Here is an 18,496-nt window from a genome sequence, read left to right as displayed (position 1 = left end):
CACACACACACACACACACACACCATTCCCCCTGAGACCCCCACCCAAAACAATAAATCTGTTCTGGTGAGTTCTGAAGATGTTTTGCTTCCTATCCGGGAGGCTCTGAATTTGAGAAAGCCTCCTGGATAGGAAGCAAAACATCTTCAACTTCAGAATGCCATCTGGAAAAAAAAAATTCACTTCCATTCTATCTGAGATAAGCAATGAATGAACAGAGCTGACATGTCTATTTTTTTCACCTTTTTATATATTGAATTTATGCTCATCACACTCCTTTTTATTTTTATTTTTGAGTAGTGTCTTTTGCATTATGCATCCGCATTAAAACACCTAAACAGGTGCGTAATTTTCTTCATTTACTCAGGAGATTCAAGGAAATAGCTGAAGCGACGCGCAGCTACAATTTTAGTGAGCTATAACATTTGTTACGCTAACGTTATGGAGCAACTATGCAGTTACATCCATCACAATGAGGTTGTTTTGAGGGGGGGGGGGGATGCAGAGACAGATGCAACTAAATGACCATAAAGAAGAATGGATGGTAGAAGACATAAAAACTAAGAATATCCCATGTAATTTGTTCAGAATTTGCAAAATGACATATGGTGTAGAACTGAGGAGACAGTTGAACAAGGTCAGGGAAAAAAGCCAAACTGTGGGAGGGAAGAAAAAAAGGCTAAAGTAGAGAAAATAGAACTAAAGTGAACAAAATAAGAGTCTGTTTTTTGCTGCACTCACCAGACAGCTGAGAATCCATGAGGCAGGATGGCCACTATCAGATTGTCGACAAAAACAGTAGAATTTTATTTGATTGTCTGCCATTATAGATAAGTGCAGTATTTTCACTAAGACCCCTTTCTTTTGATAACGACTTGTCCCCCTTCCTGAGAGAGGTGAAAAGAGGGTGAGTGATAAAGAGGAGGATAAGAGAGGGCTCWCATTGTTATTAGATCTGTTCATGTGAATCCTAAATTGTTCTCCATCGTGTTTCTCCCAACTTTTWAAAAAAAACATTTTAATTATTTATTGTTTAATATTCCTCATTAAATTAGCTCTTAACTACTCTGTTTTGTAATTTCCCCTACTCTTTCCTTTTGTATCTTTCACCTTTTTTTCCTTCTATCCTCCATTAATCTGTCCTATTTTTAAAGCAGCTGATTAAAAAAAGAGTACTGGTGCCAGTGTAAACTGATGTCATCTGGTGCATTTCTGGTCATGAAGTTGCTGATGTGCTGGTCCTAATTCACATTCAGTGCCAAGCATTAAATTTCATAAAAGGTTAAAGACATCAGAGGAGCATCAGACCCTGACACAAACTGGTCTCTGTGGAAGGTCCAGTCATTTATCTGTTTTATGTACTTGTTTAATCCTCTTCAGGGTTGTGGGGAGTTGGTGCTTTACTCAACAGTTAATGGGCCAGAGGTGGGGTAAACCCTGAACAGGTTGCCACTCCATCTCTGGGGCAACACCGAGACAAACTAGATGGACAACCACACACAAGTACACACACTCACACACAATCACACCTTGAGTGGAATAGGCAATTACCCTAACATGCCTGTTTTTATACTGTGGGAGACAACCAGAGAAAACCCACACAGCTGCAGAGAGAACATGCGCTGAATAACTAATGTTAGCCCTAGTTTAGCAGTAAAACTTTAATTAGCTTCTTGTCCATATTTCCTCAATTTCTGAATTATAAATGTAAAACAAAACAAAATAAAAATAAATAATAATATGCTACTGTTATTTATTCAACGTATAGTGCACAGATGTGTTTAAACAAGCACCTTCATGAGTGACATTAATATTTTTATGAACTTTGACCTTAAGAGTGTTTTTTTTTTTTCCTTTAGCTGAGGGGCTTGAACTGAGAGCGGCTCATTCCGGCAATACGATCAGCATTCTTTACAAAAAGTGAATAGCTTCTGTAAACTCAACAAGTTTGGGTCAAACCTTATATAAATCACATCATTTCACCTCGAGGGTACGAGCTGGTTGTCTGTTGTGTGTGCACACTGTGCAGCCAGGCTAAAACAGACTGAATCTTTGTGGGAATYCTTCTTTGATAAAGCATATCTACACTTCTCAAACAAATGTTTTTATTTATAAAACCTTAAGAAATTTATTAAAATCAGAATTTTATTGTAGTTGATCCTAAGCACAGTGCTTTAAAAATGAGTGTGATTTTGGGCTGGCTTGTTATACTTTTTTTTTTTTTTTTCACTGAGAACCACTTGAGCATTGTGGTGGCCTTTAAAGAGCCAGTTATAATAAACTTCAAAATTTTGTGTTTAACTTTGCATAAACTCTAAACGTCATGTTCTTCGTATCGTTATGACTACTGGCTAATGGCTACTTTTGAACCCTGTGCAGCTCCACCTTTTGATGGGATGCTGTCCATTCATGGGTAAAATAATCGACATGCATTATACGTTTATGGTAATGCTCACTATAAAGCAGTTTGTGGTTATTTTACAACATTGTTACGTATTTAGAGTCTTTGTGGACCACATAAAATGAACACGTGTTGACAGGTCATTTGAGCAATTATATGTTTTTTTTTCACAGAAATTCTGAGAACTCAATTTGAAATGATTTTAGCAGATTTGACCATCTCAGTGCATGACGTGAATGCAAAGTGTAGCCAGTTTATTGCTTATGTACAGATCATTTATAGCTTACAGAGGTCCAACATTTTTTTTTCTATTTTAGAGTCTTTTTCACTGACAAATGACATTTTAAAACCTGTGGTTGGCAGTGCAGTATATTCCTTTGACTTAATTGGACTCATTATTTTGAAATGTGGAACCAAAGTGATGATTGGTTCAGGTCAGAGAAAAAGCCAAGAACTATTAGGCCCTGTCAGAAATGGTTAGGGTGTTAAAAAGTCTTTCTGCTCCCTTCATGTGGTTTTCTTCCTAAATCTCCTTGTCTGTGCTTCCCTTAATATAAATCACTCCTCTCATAAAATTCACTGATAAGCCTGTTTCTTTTTAGTGGATCAGCCGCTACAATGTTCAATGACTGACTGGAGGCTAAAAATGGAATACAATGTGAATTGTGCCTTTTTCCTCTCGGAGAATCAAGCTGCAATTACTGTAAGTTCTGGAAAAGTAAAGTTGAGAAAATGGGGAAAAAAACTTTTTTTTGTTCAAGCTAATTTGTAGTTAATTTAAAAAAAGAAAATTAGAAAATCAGTAATTTGAAAATGTTCTTCAGTACAGACCAAATACTGTATGTTTTTCCTTTAACACAAATAAAACCAATTTAAAGCTGAGCCTCTCTCTCTCTCTCTCTCTCACCCACATAGACAGAGTCTCTCTCTCTCTCTCTCTCTCTCTCTCTCTCACACACACACACACACACATACAGCTTGTTTTTTATATCCTCATGAGGACCTTGCATTTATTACCATTCAGTTTTTTTGCCCATTTCTACAGCCTAACCCTGACACTTTACACTAAACCTACCCCAGTACATACCTGACTCTAAAGCTAGCCTAAACTCAATTCACACCTGAATTCTGGGGCTTTGGTTCCCATGAGGCTTTTTTTTTTCTAGAAAATAATCCCCATGATGTAGCAAAAATGTATCCATGAACACATACATTGCTTAAAATAGCTTAAAATCTAAAACAGGGGTTGTGTATCGCAGGGAACCTTTATAAAAGCTTTACTTCCTGTTCAGGATGGAATTGTGGCACAAACGTCTTGCGTTTGTAAAGGCCCAAATACCAGCAGCAATGCCAAAGTAAAGGAATGACTACATTTTGCAATTTCATCCTTGAGCTGCAGATTTAAGTCTTTCTTCTGTTCTATTGGCTGAAACTATGAGAAAAGAGGAAAATAAACACATAGTGTAGAGGAAGGAGATAGAGTACAGGAAAATTGCAGAAGTCTTCTCACATTTACTCATCTCACATCACCCTCACAGAAAAGCACCAATATTACCACTGATAAGTAAAGCAAGTAGAGTCCGTTTAACCTTGAAATGCGCTGCATTTTTTTGTCTAATCTTCTTTCCTTCTCAAAAAAAAAAATACCTTTCTGAAGGTTGCTGGGGTTCAGAGAATCAATAAATCACTCAGGCTACAAATGTATTATCTTACAAGGGAAGAGGAAAAGAGGGAAGGGAAGAAGAGAGGAGAGAGACTGTGAAATGAGAAATAAAGGCAGAGGGGGGAATGTAGCTGAAATGAAGAATGAAAGGTAAAAAGGAGGAGAGGATTCTACACGATTCCAACTAGGCAGTTATAAAAGTGTTAAAAAAATTAAAAACAAAATTAATAGGGGTGGTCAAAAATGACCCATAGACAATAGGGGTGCAATGGGATCACATGGCAGGAGATCTTGTGAAACTGAATCGTCAGAAATGTCTTCAGGAGTTGACAATTGTCTCTTGACTGCCTGGATAAATTATTACTGAAGATAATTATTCCACTTCATTTGTGTGGCATCACTTTAAACAAATCTGTACAGARCAAAAACCAATAAAATTGTGTCACTCAAGCAGCCTGCCCGTGCAGGCTCTGCAGCTTCGTGCTGAGGGGAAGAGTCTCAGCTGCACATTTATTTAAAACAGAGCAGAGTTAATGCTGAGTTCACACAACAATTTGTCCACTTTGAAATTCAAAAAATACAGTTTGAACCTCTCATTAATCAGTTCAAATTGAAAGGAGGGGGGAAAAAATCCAACTTTGAGGTGGAGCTTGAGGTGAAAAATAATTGGACTGTATCCCACTTACTGAATCCCCCATCCACTCTTCGTGCAAGCTGTGTAATCATCACTGTGTTCATCAGCAACATTTCCCTGTGCTGAAAATAAAATAAATAAATAAATCACAAAGGGAGTTTCATTCCTGTGACATTACACAACCCAAAGTCTCAGACAAATCAATCAAATCAAACCTTCAAATTTATTCATATTAATTTATTTATTTAAAATTGATTGATGTATCTTGTAACTCTAAAGTGAAATATTAGCAGCTATCGGTCCGTACGGTCTTGTTCCTAAAGGTTGGCATCTAAGTGTAGGAATTGGTTAGCTGRTGTAGTGACAGTTAAAAGTGATGAATGCAGAAGTAGCACCACAATAATATGTGGGCACATAAATTGGGCGCAGCTGCTTAGAACTCTGGTTAATATTGACTTTATTTTTAATTTATGACCATCTGTTTGGCTTGTGTTGAGGCAGAAATGATGGTTCTTTTGGTCACCAGTTGGCAAATGTGTGGTCTGTGAACTGTGGTAAATATTAATACTTCAGTAGAGATTAGAGGAGGAAAATTAAACTAGCTTCTGCTTTGATACCATTTCTTATTTGTCTTTATCTGCCTTGTGCTCCATTATGTTTGAAAATCAACAATTTTAAAATGCATCCGTGTAAACCGTAAGTAACATATAAGCACAAGAAATGCAATATTATAAACATATATACAGTATATATAATATTGCATGTCATATTCATGACAGCAATACAAAAACACAATCAACAGTTTAACATTTTTGCACTTACCTTTTACTGAATGAAGTCATCATCACCTGTTTTGTTTATATGATCGCAACACAAATATGCTAATGAATCAAAAATGTGCATCCTTCAAGATGTCTTTAAGAGCATGTTTTTTTTTTCTCTGTCACACACCCACAAACACACACATAAGCCCACTTCCACACAGGCAGGCAAATCAATATAGTCTCATTTCACACCTTCTGCAGCCTGAATTCTCCATTGTAGCGGCAGCAAAACACACAGAGACAACATACGGAAAGTCAGGCATTAGAGACAGGAGTGTGCAAGGTGGGTGTCAGACAAAGTAGTACAAATGGAGAGCKGAATCCCAGCGAAGGTGTTTGAGATAAAAAGAGTAAAATGTGAAGTTGTTGGGTGGCAGTAGCATCATGGCCTCTGGTGAAATGGCTGTGTGTCACTGGGTGTGAAGATCACAGTGTTGGGAGTTTTAAAGAAGCCCACACTAGGTTGCCCATTTTCTTACATTGGCATTGATCTGACTCTCAGTTGCCTCTCAGATATATTTCTTTCTCATTTTCCCACTTGTTCAATTGATTTTATTTTTACTTTAAGCTGACATCTTTAGCTATCGACTCCAAATATTTAGCCTGTAGAACATATGTCCCTATTAGAGACTTTATCTCAAAAACTGAAATACAACAGCTTAGAATAACTTTTATTATCACCCAGTGGGGAAATTCAGACAGACATAGCAGCAGCAGTCACATTTATGGTAAGATTATAAAAACAAAATACAAAAATAATAGGTTGAACATCAAAAAATTATAAGTATAAAGTGAAAACAGAAGTGTCAAAAGCAGCATGAATATAAAAAATCTTGAAGTATTCAGCATTGAACACATATTTATGTGGAGTTGAACGGTTATTTGTAAAAAAATATTGGTAGCAGCAGCTAGCCATAGCACTTCTGGTACAGCCCAGTGTACTCTCTGCAGGAACAAATGTCTGCCAGAGTAACTGTGTAATGTGAAATCGGCGTAAATGTTTTCCAAACAAACAGATGCTTAAATTGCAATTAGATGTTTGAAATGAGATAAGATAAGATAAAACTTTATTGATCCCACAGAGGGGAAATTTGCACATTACTGCAGCTTAATACAGGAGAGGCTGAGAAGAATAATGAAATATAAATAAAAGATARCAAACAAAAACAACCCCACAATATACACATGTGATATATARTAATGTACATWTACCAAYTGTGCATTCATAGAAGTCCTTRTAAGAAATTMTWATAGTATTTTTGCACAAACTATCAATTAGCTCAGATARTTAAACTCTATTGCTCCAAATTGAGGATACTCAAAGTAGTAGCAGGTAAGATATKGACAAYCTTTTCACAGAACTCCACTTACAAAGTGCTAAACTAATCCTTTCAAACTCCTCTCACATTAAGCCCCACAAAGTATAGCTTAGCTAAACAATGCTTATTAAAATAGATTGTTTCTCAGTTTAATTATGTTGTACATGTGGAAACTTCTGCCCATTCAATAAGGAAAATTTGCCCTTCCACAGCTGTTCAGGCTATTCTCTTTGCATGTACTTCCCTCTTGTATCTCACTCCACACTGGCTCCACTCCACAGCCTGCAGACTTTCAAAATCAATATATACGCGTGTGTGMGAGAGTGTGCTCGAGTAATGGAGTGGGCTCTGACAGCAATTGTCAGTCATCTCACATGGCCCACGGAATATAATCTAAAATAAAGCAGCAAAAAGCTGTAAGTGTGCCTCTGTTCATTGAAATGTATGGATAAGGTGGTTTGAAAGCCTCTGATTAACGCCCATCTCTGCATCGCCTTTTTCTGAGTCACCTCCCAACATTAAAAACCATTACAGTTCTCTGCCAGCAAACGGTTGTCATAGCAGTATGGAGTTTAACAAGACTGAAAGAATACTTACATTCAGTCATTTTTCGTTCTTTTATGTTTTATGTTGGTTTAGGATTGCCTCATAGCTCAGCTTTCAAAAACTGGGGTTTGTTGGTGTTTGTCCTGATGCATCTCAGTAATCCAGGTAAAAAATCAAAAAGAAAAAAATTGTATAGGTCTTCTGGACAGGTTCTTCTCTGATGAAACGTTTCGTCTTTCCTCCAAGAGACTTCTTCAGTCTGAGAGTTTCAGGCAAAATTCAGGCTTTTAAGCMCTGCCTCCATGTGACTGATACTCACATCACATGGCTATCGTTGACACCTAATTAACACTTATTGTTAACAGGGGGTGGAGTGATACTGGCAAWAGCAGTGCTGTAGGAGGGGGACAACTGAAAATGGAGGCCTCCACCTCTGTTTAATGATGGACGGTCTTTCTTCACAAAAATGGCTTCTTTCACTCCTCTCTCAAACCAGCGTTCCTCTCTATCAAGAATGAGAACATCCTCATCTCTGAAAGAGTGAAAGAGTGTTAACAATAAGTGTTAATTAGGTGTCAACGATAGCCATGCAATGTGAGTATCAGTCACATGGAAGCAGTGCTTAAAAGCCTGAATTTTGCCTGAAACTCTCAGACTGAAGAAGTCTCTTGGAGGAGAGACAAAACGTTTCATTAGAGAAGAACCCGTCCAGAAGACCTACACATTTTTTTTCTTTTTGTTGGTGTTTATTTCATTGATTGTTATACATTCATCCTTGTTTGCATTTTTTTCTTCTTTAGTTTGTCCGGTATAATGTTGAGGTGCAACTTTGTGAATATGAAAAACCTTGATTTTAGTTAGTTTTACATGCAAAGAGAAATAAGGAAACAAATTAAAGAGGTTCATTGTCTTCAGAAAAAGCTATTGCATGAAAAATGATTTAAATTGCCCACACAATGTTTTTTAGGCATATAGTTAAATTMTATACCACAATGAAGCAACTGTATGTGACCTTCAGTTGTTATGAAAATGTATGCATATGTATAAATCAAAAATCATTTGACTTTGCATCATAGCCATTTCTAAATGCCTTGAAATTGGCTCTGAAATGCAGAAACTCAGCTTGGAGACACAGTTCAGAGGAGGAGCTGCACCTAAGAGGTGGTTCTTAGGCCAACCAGACGTTTTTGCTCTCCTGCATGACTGCCTCAGGACAGTACAGGATTTCACAAACATGCATGAATGAGTCAAGGCAAAACTCTGAGTATGTTTTTGATGAGGGGATGATGTCATGACATGATATAAAGCTCAAAAAAGCTGATTTAGCTCTCAGGCCTTTCTTACCTGGTCAGAAAGCCAATTTAACTATATTTTCCACCAACAGTTACTATTGTTATTTCCTTTGTATGTAGATTTTAGCCTCCATGTAGCTGTTTTGTAATATGTCAAAAATATGTAAAATTTGTAGTTGTCTTTAAATGACAACAATGTTAAAACTCTGTCAAACAAAATATCAATATATGATTGTTATTATGGTTTTGTAAATTTCTGATTTATGTTGTTGATTTTATTCATTCAACAAGTTTAAGAATGTTTTTCTGCCAGAGTGGTTCTTTTTTTGTTTGTTTTATAATATTTTTATTTTTATTTATTTATTTATTTTGCTAGCTGCAGGGGAATAGAATTTACAAATTCCATGTGCAAAAAATTACTTTGAAAGTTAGGGTAAGTTTTTTAAGTGCTGTTACATAACACACTTAAATGATTCCATCTGTGTGTTTTTTGGTGTGTGTGTGTGTCTTTGAGTGCTTGTTTTTTATTTTTTTTTTCATGAGTATTAGAATGAGCCACACTAAATATGTTTTGTCTAGTGTGAGTGTTCTCTCAGGGTCAGTAAATAAATGACCCATAAATTTCTTCAGATRCATTAAAACAAACAAAGAAAATAAACTACAGAGCAGAGTGAGGCAATGTGATCAGTTCATCCTGATATGTCTTCAAGAACCCCAAGTGTATGGCATGATAACTAAAGAAAGTGGCTTAAGGTCAACTAAAAAGCTTTACAGAAATTAAAAAAAAGGTTTTATTCTTTTTTAGCTTGGGTGGTTGTACACATCCATCAGAGGAACTATGCACCACTATTTCTCCTCTTGTTTGTGTTGTCTTAAAAACGTTTCATACTCTTCTCAGATTGTTGTCATGTTTTATTTTTCATCTCATTGTTGTCTAACCTAATCTTTGTCTTCAATTTCCTTTCACAATGCTATCTTTCAGTATGCTAGTTCCCCCTGCCCTACGACACTTGGAAAATTTATATTGTTCTGGGGAGTGYGACTGCGACCTTGATGAGATATTTCCCCATCAGRTCATTTGGATGCAGCTAGGGTGAASACAAGATGTGCAACAAACGGACCGAGCRCAGCCGATTCTTGGCCAAACCTTTGTAACAGATTGCTTCACTAATAAACTATGAAAGGCCAGGAGTAAAGTGGTAGGGGCATGCGAATGTGTATGTGTTTGTGTATGTGTGCTGAAGTGAAGGTGGCATGAAGAGAATGCTAATACTTCTGTCAAAACCTTCATGAGCGAGGTGCTTCCTTGAAACAGTACATACTAGTGAATGTAAACACTTTAGATCTGTACATTAGGATTGTGGTGGGGTGGTTGTATATTTTTGGCATTGACTTCATAGTTTATTTTTATTATAGTAATTTTTCCAACTTTTTTTTAGTAATAACAACCAGGATGAAAATAGCCTCTTATTCAAAATGACCCAGCCACTTACAAAACAGTCACAATGAATAAATGCATTTAATACACTTCATAATCATGTGCTGTGTGGGCAGTGCCTATTGGAACAATATAATAAGAATTCATGTGATTACCCTGAAACTACCTCAGGCTGAAGGAAATTAAAGTATATATTTTAACCTTTTATTTATTCAGGTAATTTTAACTTAGCCTGGATGTTTCACTCAGCAATGCTTTGAGTCACACTCATGCTGCCGTGCATGTTAATGACTCGGAGCCACATTATGAATACAATTCTCTGTTGTTGGCCACGGGGCAGCTCTATAGTAGCAAACAGGGGTTCTGTGCCTGTATCAAAGGCATGCAGTTTGCTATGAGAGAAGAGGTTATTACCGATTTATGTTTTCCACCCACATCGGAGGGCTCGGATTGTCAAACTCGTGTACGGAAGTGCGGCAGCATCATAGAACCAGGGAGCGACAGTGTGCCCGTTGCCTCAAACACAGTACTGCTTTTGCCACCCACCCTCCACACATTATTGCTAAGTCAGTCCTGTCTTGGCAGTTCTGAGGTGTAACAGCAGCTGGTTGACTACAACCTGCCCAGATGATTACATGACACCAGCACACTGAGGCTTGAAAAAGGCGTGTCAGATCCAACTTGAGAGCATTGTGAAATGGGGTTTTGATAAACATCCATTCTTTAGATTGAGATTGTTTCCAAGGACTTTAGAGGTAAAGATGCAAACAAATTATAACAAAAAGTGTGTTTTTAAAGTCCATGTTTACAGCTGACTACTCATTATTGCACTATACAAGAAAGTATTTGTATTCTGAAGTCGTTGCTGTTCCTGCTTACTCATTGGTGTAACACCATCACAGCAATTCTCCTGGGAGGAGATCAGGACTCTCTGCTGTGTCAAAGTGTGATATGCTGTCATCAGCGTTTACCAGAGGATAGAGAGAGACTATCTAGAGGGAATCRTAGAGGAAGAAAAGATGAGCAATGTGGAAGAAATAGGATGTTGCAGAGGGTGTAGCCTATGAGAACGGTRTATAGAGGGAGGCAGAAAAAAAGGTGGAGAGCATGACAGACGAGGGGCCAGCAGGTGAAAAGAGAAAACCCAGAATGAGACGTGAATTGAGTGTGACAGACAGCCCCAGTTTAAATGTTGAATTATAGCTTCACAGGGAGAGACAGAAAGTAAGAGAATGGCTGGCAGACTGAGTGCCTTTAGGGCTTGTGGAGAACAGAGGGAGTTGACCGAGATAATGAATGAGTCTCTTGCTCTGTAAAACACACACAGGTATACGCACACATGCAGACACAAAGTGAGCTCAGATAATGACACCTGTGTTAAGTCAGTGATGACTAAATGCAGTCTAGAACTGTGGTGATCAGCAGTAGATGACTCGTTCTGGGGTGACTAAGCATGCGGTTGTGATGTAATATGACATCCTCATAGCTCAGTATCAATACTCACCATTATATTTCAGGCTGAAAGYCTCATGTGTGACTTATAGATTTAAGCTTTAAGATAGATATTTAAAACAAATAAACAATGTATGCATTTATCAAGGGGTGGCTGTGGTGGAGTGGTTATGGAAGTTGTCCTGGAACCGGTAGGTTGTTTGAGTGAATGKTTGAATGCYTGAAGTGTAAAGCACCTTGGGGYCCATGTGGACTTTACAAGGTGCTAAATAAGTTCAAGCCATTCAAAACAACTGGGTAGGTGACATGATAAAGCTTTAAACAAGTTCCTGAACATACTATAATTATTTTAGTCATGCATGGTAAAGAAATAAACATTAAATTAGTTGTCTCAAAACAAAACTTCAATATATTCTAGTTATGTCTCATGTATTTTGTTATTATTTTTATTTTATTTTATGTATATTTAGAATATTTGTTCTGTATATTTGTTGGTGTTCTTGGGTTTTTTATTATTGATGTATGCATTTTTTTTTTTTTTTTGCCACACAAAGGTGTGTTTAGGGTTTTTTCCTATCTTTGATTTTTTTTTCCCACTAATAACATTTGGCTCTATCGTCATGTTTTCATGTGTGTGTCTTCCACACACCAGTTTGTAAAAAAATCCAGTTTGTACCACCCAGGTGAGGCCACCCAACCAATAGCTGGAGCTAGATCCAGGCCAAATTGTAGGAATCAAGTCTACAAATAGCCTCCTGTGGTCAAATTCAGTGGACAGTGAAACAGATAGTGTCTGTGGAGCGTATGTGAGCCCGACTGTGTGTAAAAGTGTGTAAGAGGGTCTCTAAGTGTGTTTAAGCCCTGTCCAAGCTGGAACTGTTTCCGCTGTTTACTAAGGCGGCTTGGCAAACATATTAGGTAAACACATGCGCACAATCATACACAGTGCTGAAGTGAGACAGGAAAAAAAAGGGACAAAAAAACTCTTCATCTTTCATAGATACATAAATTTATTTAATGTTATTTTTTTCTCACGAGCGATTTTATTTGATTGGAATCAAAACACTTTTTTTTCAACAACTTTAGGGTTTGACTTTATTTTTTATGAAGCAGTGTTGTTTACCAAAGTGTAGTCTGAATCTGCCTGTAATAAACATCATTTTGCATTTCCTTCTATCTCTTATTAGTGGAAATATCCACATGACTTTGGCCTGTGACCAGGTCAGAAAAGCAGGCAATTATTCCCAAAATAACATCGACTGGTTTTATGAAGAGACAAACCCTTCATCACGCTGGCCACRAGGAATGTTTGAATTTGGCTTCAATGCCCAGCTCTTCAGAAACATCTGATTTTGTATTTGCATCCGTGAATAAATCAAATGAGATTCCATGATGGCAAAACTTCCAACCAAAAAAAAAAATGTCAGGCTTAAAGTGCCTGTGATATGCATATTATTCAAATRCAAAAAGTCAAAGAATACATTTTATATTWAATAAAGTTGGAATAATACACACGGTTTAACCCATTTTGTCCCATAACTGACATATTTTCTTTTCAACTTGGYTCAGCCAAAGTGAAACCGGAAGTGACATCAAAAGGGAACTCTTTAACAAAGAAAACTCTCTGGTCTTTGTTTATTGAAACAATATTATTTGAACTCTGACTCTTTTTCATCTCTCTCTGATAGTGACTCAAAATAATCTAAAGAAACATCAGATTCTTCTCTACAGTCTTGATTGTCAGCTGTTGTAGCAATGCCGTGTTCACATGCAGACATTCCCCTTTGACATCACTTCCTGTTACTTCACAGACAAATATCTCAACAACTGTTCATCTCAGCAGCATGAAATTTCTTTTGCAATATTTTATCAATGTCCTCTTTCTAAAAATTCATTCATATGTATTACAAAAATTTGACGTCAGCCACTTTAAAGGCTGGGATATAGTCATGCTTTGGGTACTCGTGCAGGGCGTGTACAGACCCTCCCCAGCGCTGTAGGTGTTTATCCTTGACAATATTACTTGTTGCAGTATTCTCCAAAAGAACCGTGGCAGTACACTTTCTAACTCGTGAAAATGTTGTAAGTAGGGCAAACGCTTGACAAACTSTTTGAATGGTCTGCGGTTTGTGCAGTCTTTATGGAGTTACAAAAATTTGGAGGTGCTACACACCAGAACACTGCGCTGGGCTAATACGCAGGGGCAGGGACGGCTCGATTGCGTCACTATTTGCGCACGCCCCCTCACGCCCGGTGCAACGCATCAACTATAAACCTAGATTTATGCCTTTTTTGTAGCCATTTATCAGTGGTGGTTAAATTTGATGCATTTATTTATTTATTTTTGTTTATTTTAGCAACAAGCCTATTTACTCTACTACGGATTCTTTATATAGGAAGGAGAAAGTGATGCTGGTAGCTGCAGGTCGGTGATATTGAATTTTGGGAAAAAAAAGTGGAGTGGAGACTGCAAGTGTTTGACCCACTGTGGGCAGGGCTGAGCTCTGGTTCTGATTAACTCCCAGTAAAAACACCTCCGTTCAGAACATCACAGCCTGTACATCACACTCTCCTTCACGCACACTCACACTAACACACACATGCTGCGCAGCTCCTGGAGGCTCCCTGTTCACAAAGGGGAGTCTACACCCATCATTCAAAGCCTCGTAGGACTTAAGAATGCTCCCTCGCGCACACGTGCGCACACACTCACACATTTCCACACACACACACACACACACACACACCCTCAGACAGACATGCAGAGACACACAAAGTGCTCTGTTTTCTTAGCTTTGATACACTTATAGAGTTCAGAGGTGAGAGGGCTGGAGGTAACAGTGTGTTTTTCCAGAGCTCTCTAACCACCTAAATCTGCTTCCACACACACAAGGAGGTCCAGATGGCTGGCTGGAGACAAAAATACTTCTCTCATATGTACACTCTCATATTCATTTAAAAATAATAATAATAATAATCTGAACAACATGTGACACGACTAGATCAAAGTTCTATTTGAGGAAATAAGCAAGATGAACTTCACATATTTATTAAGAATGAGCTGTTTGTTTAAACTTGGTTTATGTGTATGACTGGAGCTGCCATGTTTAATTTTTTTTTTTACCTCATACATTTAAATGGATAGAACTCATAACAGTTTAGGAAGAGCTTATGCTACTGACTTATGAGGTGTACGGTTTTCTTGTAGAATCCATAACAGGTTAGGCACGGCCGCTCTGCCATGTGGGACCTCCAGCGGCAGCGGTTCTTTACGATACATGATACACAGAGGCTGACGTGTTCGGGTCCCCTAAATCTCAGCCAGCTGAAAGCAGTCATATGTAATCAATGGCTGAATTTATCACCATGAGCCAAACGCCGCCGACCACATGTACAGGGGGTTCGCATGCCCGCGCTTACGTGCGTTTTGCGTGCTAGGAGTGTGCTACCTCTCGAGGCCCGGCTGACGTTGTCTTTAGCGAGCAATTAGAGCCAGCGCCACTGTGAAAAAGGTCACAGCCATCCAGCTATCAACACTTTGCACTAAATGCCAGCTGTGTGTGTACGAATGTGTGYAGTGCTCCCAAAATGCCAACAGACACACTATCAGGCTCGACCATAACCCCTCCCATCTTGTCCCTCAGTGCTTGTAGTTAATCTGACGCAACCCAGTGTGATTGATGAGGGAATTAGCGTTACAGAGCAAAGCAATGCATTATGGGAATGAGGAAGTTGTATTACTGGATATGGAACTTGACATTAAAGGTTACAGTGGCGCGACTTATGTGTGATTAGTTATGTGTTTGCGAGTAAATGTGTGTTCATTCAGGACAGTTATTGATGGATGAACGTGCCAGAGATGCTCATTTTCTGTTATCACAGCCATCTGGGTCACAGGCAGAGTAAACTCATTAACATTTGAGCTAATTAATGTTAGAAGCCTGTAGATAAACACCTGTCAGAGAGTTACAGCACCGTTAAGGATAAAACAAAATGTTAATGAAAAGGGAAAAAAAAAACAATAAAAATAGCGTTCCAGACTTCTAAAAGTGCAAAAAGAAAACTTCCAACTTCTTTTCACTTTTAGTATATATATATATATATATACACTCACTGGCCACTTTATTAGGTACACCACGCTAGTAACGGGTTGGACCCCCTTTTGCCTTCAGAACTGCCTCAATTCTTCGTGGCATAGATTCAACAAGGTGCTGGAAGCATTCCTCAGAGATTTTGGTCCATATTGACATGATGACATCACACAGTTGCCGCAGATTTGTCGGCTGCACATCCATGATGCGAATCTCCCGTTCCACCACATCTCAAAGATGCTCTATTGGATTGAGATCTGGTGACTGTGGAGGCCATTTGAGTACAGTGAACTCATTGTCATGTTCAAGAAACCAGTCTGAGATGATTCCAGCTTTATGACATGGCGCATTGTCCTGCTGAAAGTAGCCATCAGATGTTGGGTACATTGTGGTCATAAAGGGATGGACATGGTCAGCAACAATACTCAGGTAGGCTGTGGCGTTGCAACGATGCTCAATTGGTACCAAGGGGCCCAAAGAGTGCCAAGAAAAGATTCCCCACACCATGACACCACCACCACCAGCCTGAACCGTTGATACAAGGCAGGATGGATCCATGCTTTCATGTTGTTGACGCCAAATTCTGACCCTACCATCCGAATGTCGCAGCAGAAATCGAGACTCATCAGACCAGGCAACGTTTTTCCAATCTTCTCTTGTCCAATTTCGATGAGCTTGTGCAAATTGTAGCCTCAGTTTCCTGTTCTTRGCTGAAAGGAGTGGCACCCGGTGTGGTCTTCTGCTGATGAAGCCCATCTGCCTCAAAGTTCGACATACTGTGCGTTCAGAGATGCTCTTCTGCCTACCTTGGTTGTAACGGGTGGTTATTTGAGTCACTGTTGCCTTTCTATCAGCTCGAACCAGTCTGCCCATTCTCCTCTGACCTCTGGCATCAACAAGGCATTTCCGCCCACAGGACTGCCGCTCACTGGATGTTTTTTCTTTTTCGGACCATTCTCTGTAAACCCTAGAGATGGTTGTGCGTGAAAATCCCAGTAGATCAGCAGTTTCTGAAATACTCAGACCAGCCCTTCTGGCACCAACAACCATGCCACGTTCAAAGGCACTCAAATCACCTTTCTTCCCCATACTGATGCTCGGTTTGAACTGCAGGAGATTGTCTTGACCATGTCTACATGCCTAAATGCACTGAGTTGCCGCCATGTGATTGGCTGATTAGAAATTAAGTGTTAACGAGCAGTTGGACAGGTGTACCTAATAAAGTGGCCGGTGTGTGTATATATATATATATATATATATATATATATAGGGGGAAGTGTTCCCTCAGATACCTGTGCATGAAGTATAAATTTGAAGTTTGTCATTGCCCCAGGAAAAGACAGTTGCCTTTAAGAGGAGTTTCTACATTTTAAAGCACAAGCAATTGCACTTGTGCTTTACTTTGAAGATTCAAGGTTTCACTTCATATGCTGCTGATAGAAGGATCTCCCTGAAAAGTCATGACAATCTCCACCCACTGTCCTTGCCCCAGACAAGATTTCCTATTTAATCGCCGTCATTGTCTTAGACTTTATTAAGATTCTAAGAACTGTTGCTTTCAATGGAACTGCACCTCTTGAAGACTTTCTGTTTAAGCCCCAAGCAAAGGGTGTTTGGGTTACTGGTGGGTTGTGTTGCTGAGAGTTATTATATACACAAAAAAGTGAGTGAAGGTACRATTTTTATAGCGTTTCAACATGTTCTGTGGTGCCAGACAGCAGGGTTTTGACTAAACAACTGATCTCCACCTGGGCCCCAGCTGGATAAATCACCACAGTCTCAGTGTCATATATTCAGTAATTTTCTGTACGATCCATAAATCTCAGTCCTCTGCACACCCTTTGGAATTACTTAATAAAATAGCTACTTACAACCTTAAGAGTTGCATCATTTGTTTTGATTTTATTTTGTCAGGGAAGCGGGAAACATTCTCACACATGATGGATGTCTTACTTGGAGACAAAACTCCTCTCCTGCAGTTTCCTGCTGAAGACCTCGCAGACAACAATTTGAGACAGCTATTGTTAGCTTCTCCTCCACATTTGATAGCTGTGGATGATGTTCCTTAGGGCTGTTGCTTGCTACTCTTGCTATAAACCAAAGAGCTTATTTATTACCCAGGGGAGCAGTTCTTTTTATTTTCGCAGCAGACACATTTGTAATGAACTCTATTTCTGACAGCTTGCTGACATAAAGAATTTGACTGTTTTGTTTTTGAAGGATAGATCAAGAGCTAATATCATTGTCTGTTTGTCAATTGGTAATTWCAAATGCGTAATATAATTAGTATAGACTTCTTGTTGAACCCATGAATTGTTACTGCAGTTCTAATGGCATTTCTGAGCAGCCAGTGGAGTTTTATTTTGAACACCTTATTTCAAAAAGAAGAACMGAAAAAAAGAATTTGTTGAGACTTAGTTTTTAAAAGGAGAAATGCTTTCAATCTCAACTCCGACGCCTCAGCCTGCCTTGAGTATTTTCCTCGTGGCTTTTTCAATTTAAATGCAAATGTTCCCAAATCGGACCCCACAAAAATGCAGAGGCAAAATCATTTATTAGAAATAAATTATATATTTTAATTAACCACTCAAAAGAATCATGCCTATTCAGACTTTCCCCTCCAATGAGGAACGGATAAATAAATATGGAATAAAGAAGTAGAAGAGGAGGATGAATAGGTGAGTTGAGGAGACATGATGGGAGGAAGAAGGCAGGAGGGGTTGTATTGAGTTAGTGTGATTGCAGCACTAACYGCCTGTTGGCTGTCATTATGGGAGCGATCTGAAGCTGTCAGATTTCAAAAAAACATATTGTTTTCTGATAGACAGACTAAAAG

At 38.6% G+C, this 18,496-nt stretch overlaps 1 protein-coding gene across 3 annotated transcripts in view; it reads left to right on the top strand.

Annotated features, from left to right (window-relative positions):
- The window catches only part of cntfr (ciliary neurotrophic factor receptor), a 224,313-nt gene that overhangs the window by 63,645 nt on the left and 142,172 nt on the right, over positions 1 to 18,496 (top strand). The window contains exon 1 of one of the 3 annotated variants that reach the window (XM_014002514.1): positions 3,095 to 3,104. The exons of the other annotated variants lie outside the window; for them this stretch is intronic. The gene's annotated coding sequence lies outside the window, so the exon portion shown is untranslated. Of the gene's footprint in view, positions 1 to 3,094; positions 3,105 to 18,496 lie in introns of those variants that run through there. 3 annotated transcript variants of the gene reach the window in all.

The sequence above is a fragment of the Austrofundulus limnaeus genome, unplaced genomic scaffold (assembly GCF_001266775.1).
Source record: "Austrofundulus limnaeus strain Quisiro unplaced genomic scaffold, Austrofundulus_limnaeus-1.0 Scaffold13, whole genome shotgun sequence".
NCBI classification, from domain to species: Eukaryota; Metazoa; Chordata; class Actinopteri; order Cyprinodontiformes; family Rivulidae; genus Austrofundulus; species Austrofundulus limnaeus.
Note: the sequence above shows the minus strand (reverse complement) of the source record. Positions and strands in the feature narration are given on the sequence as shown.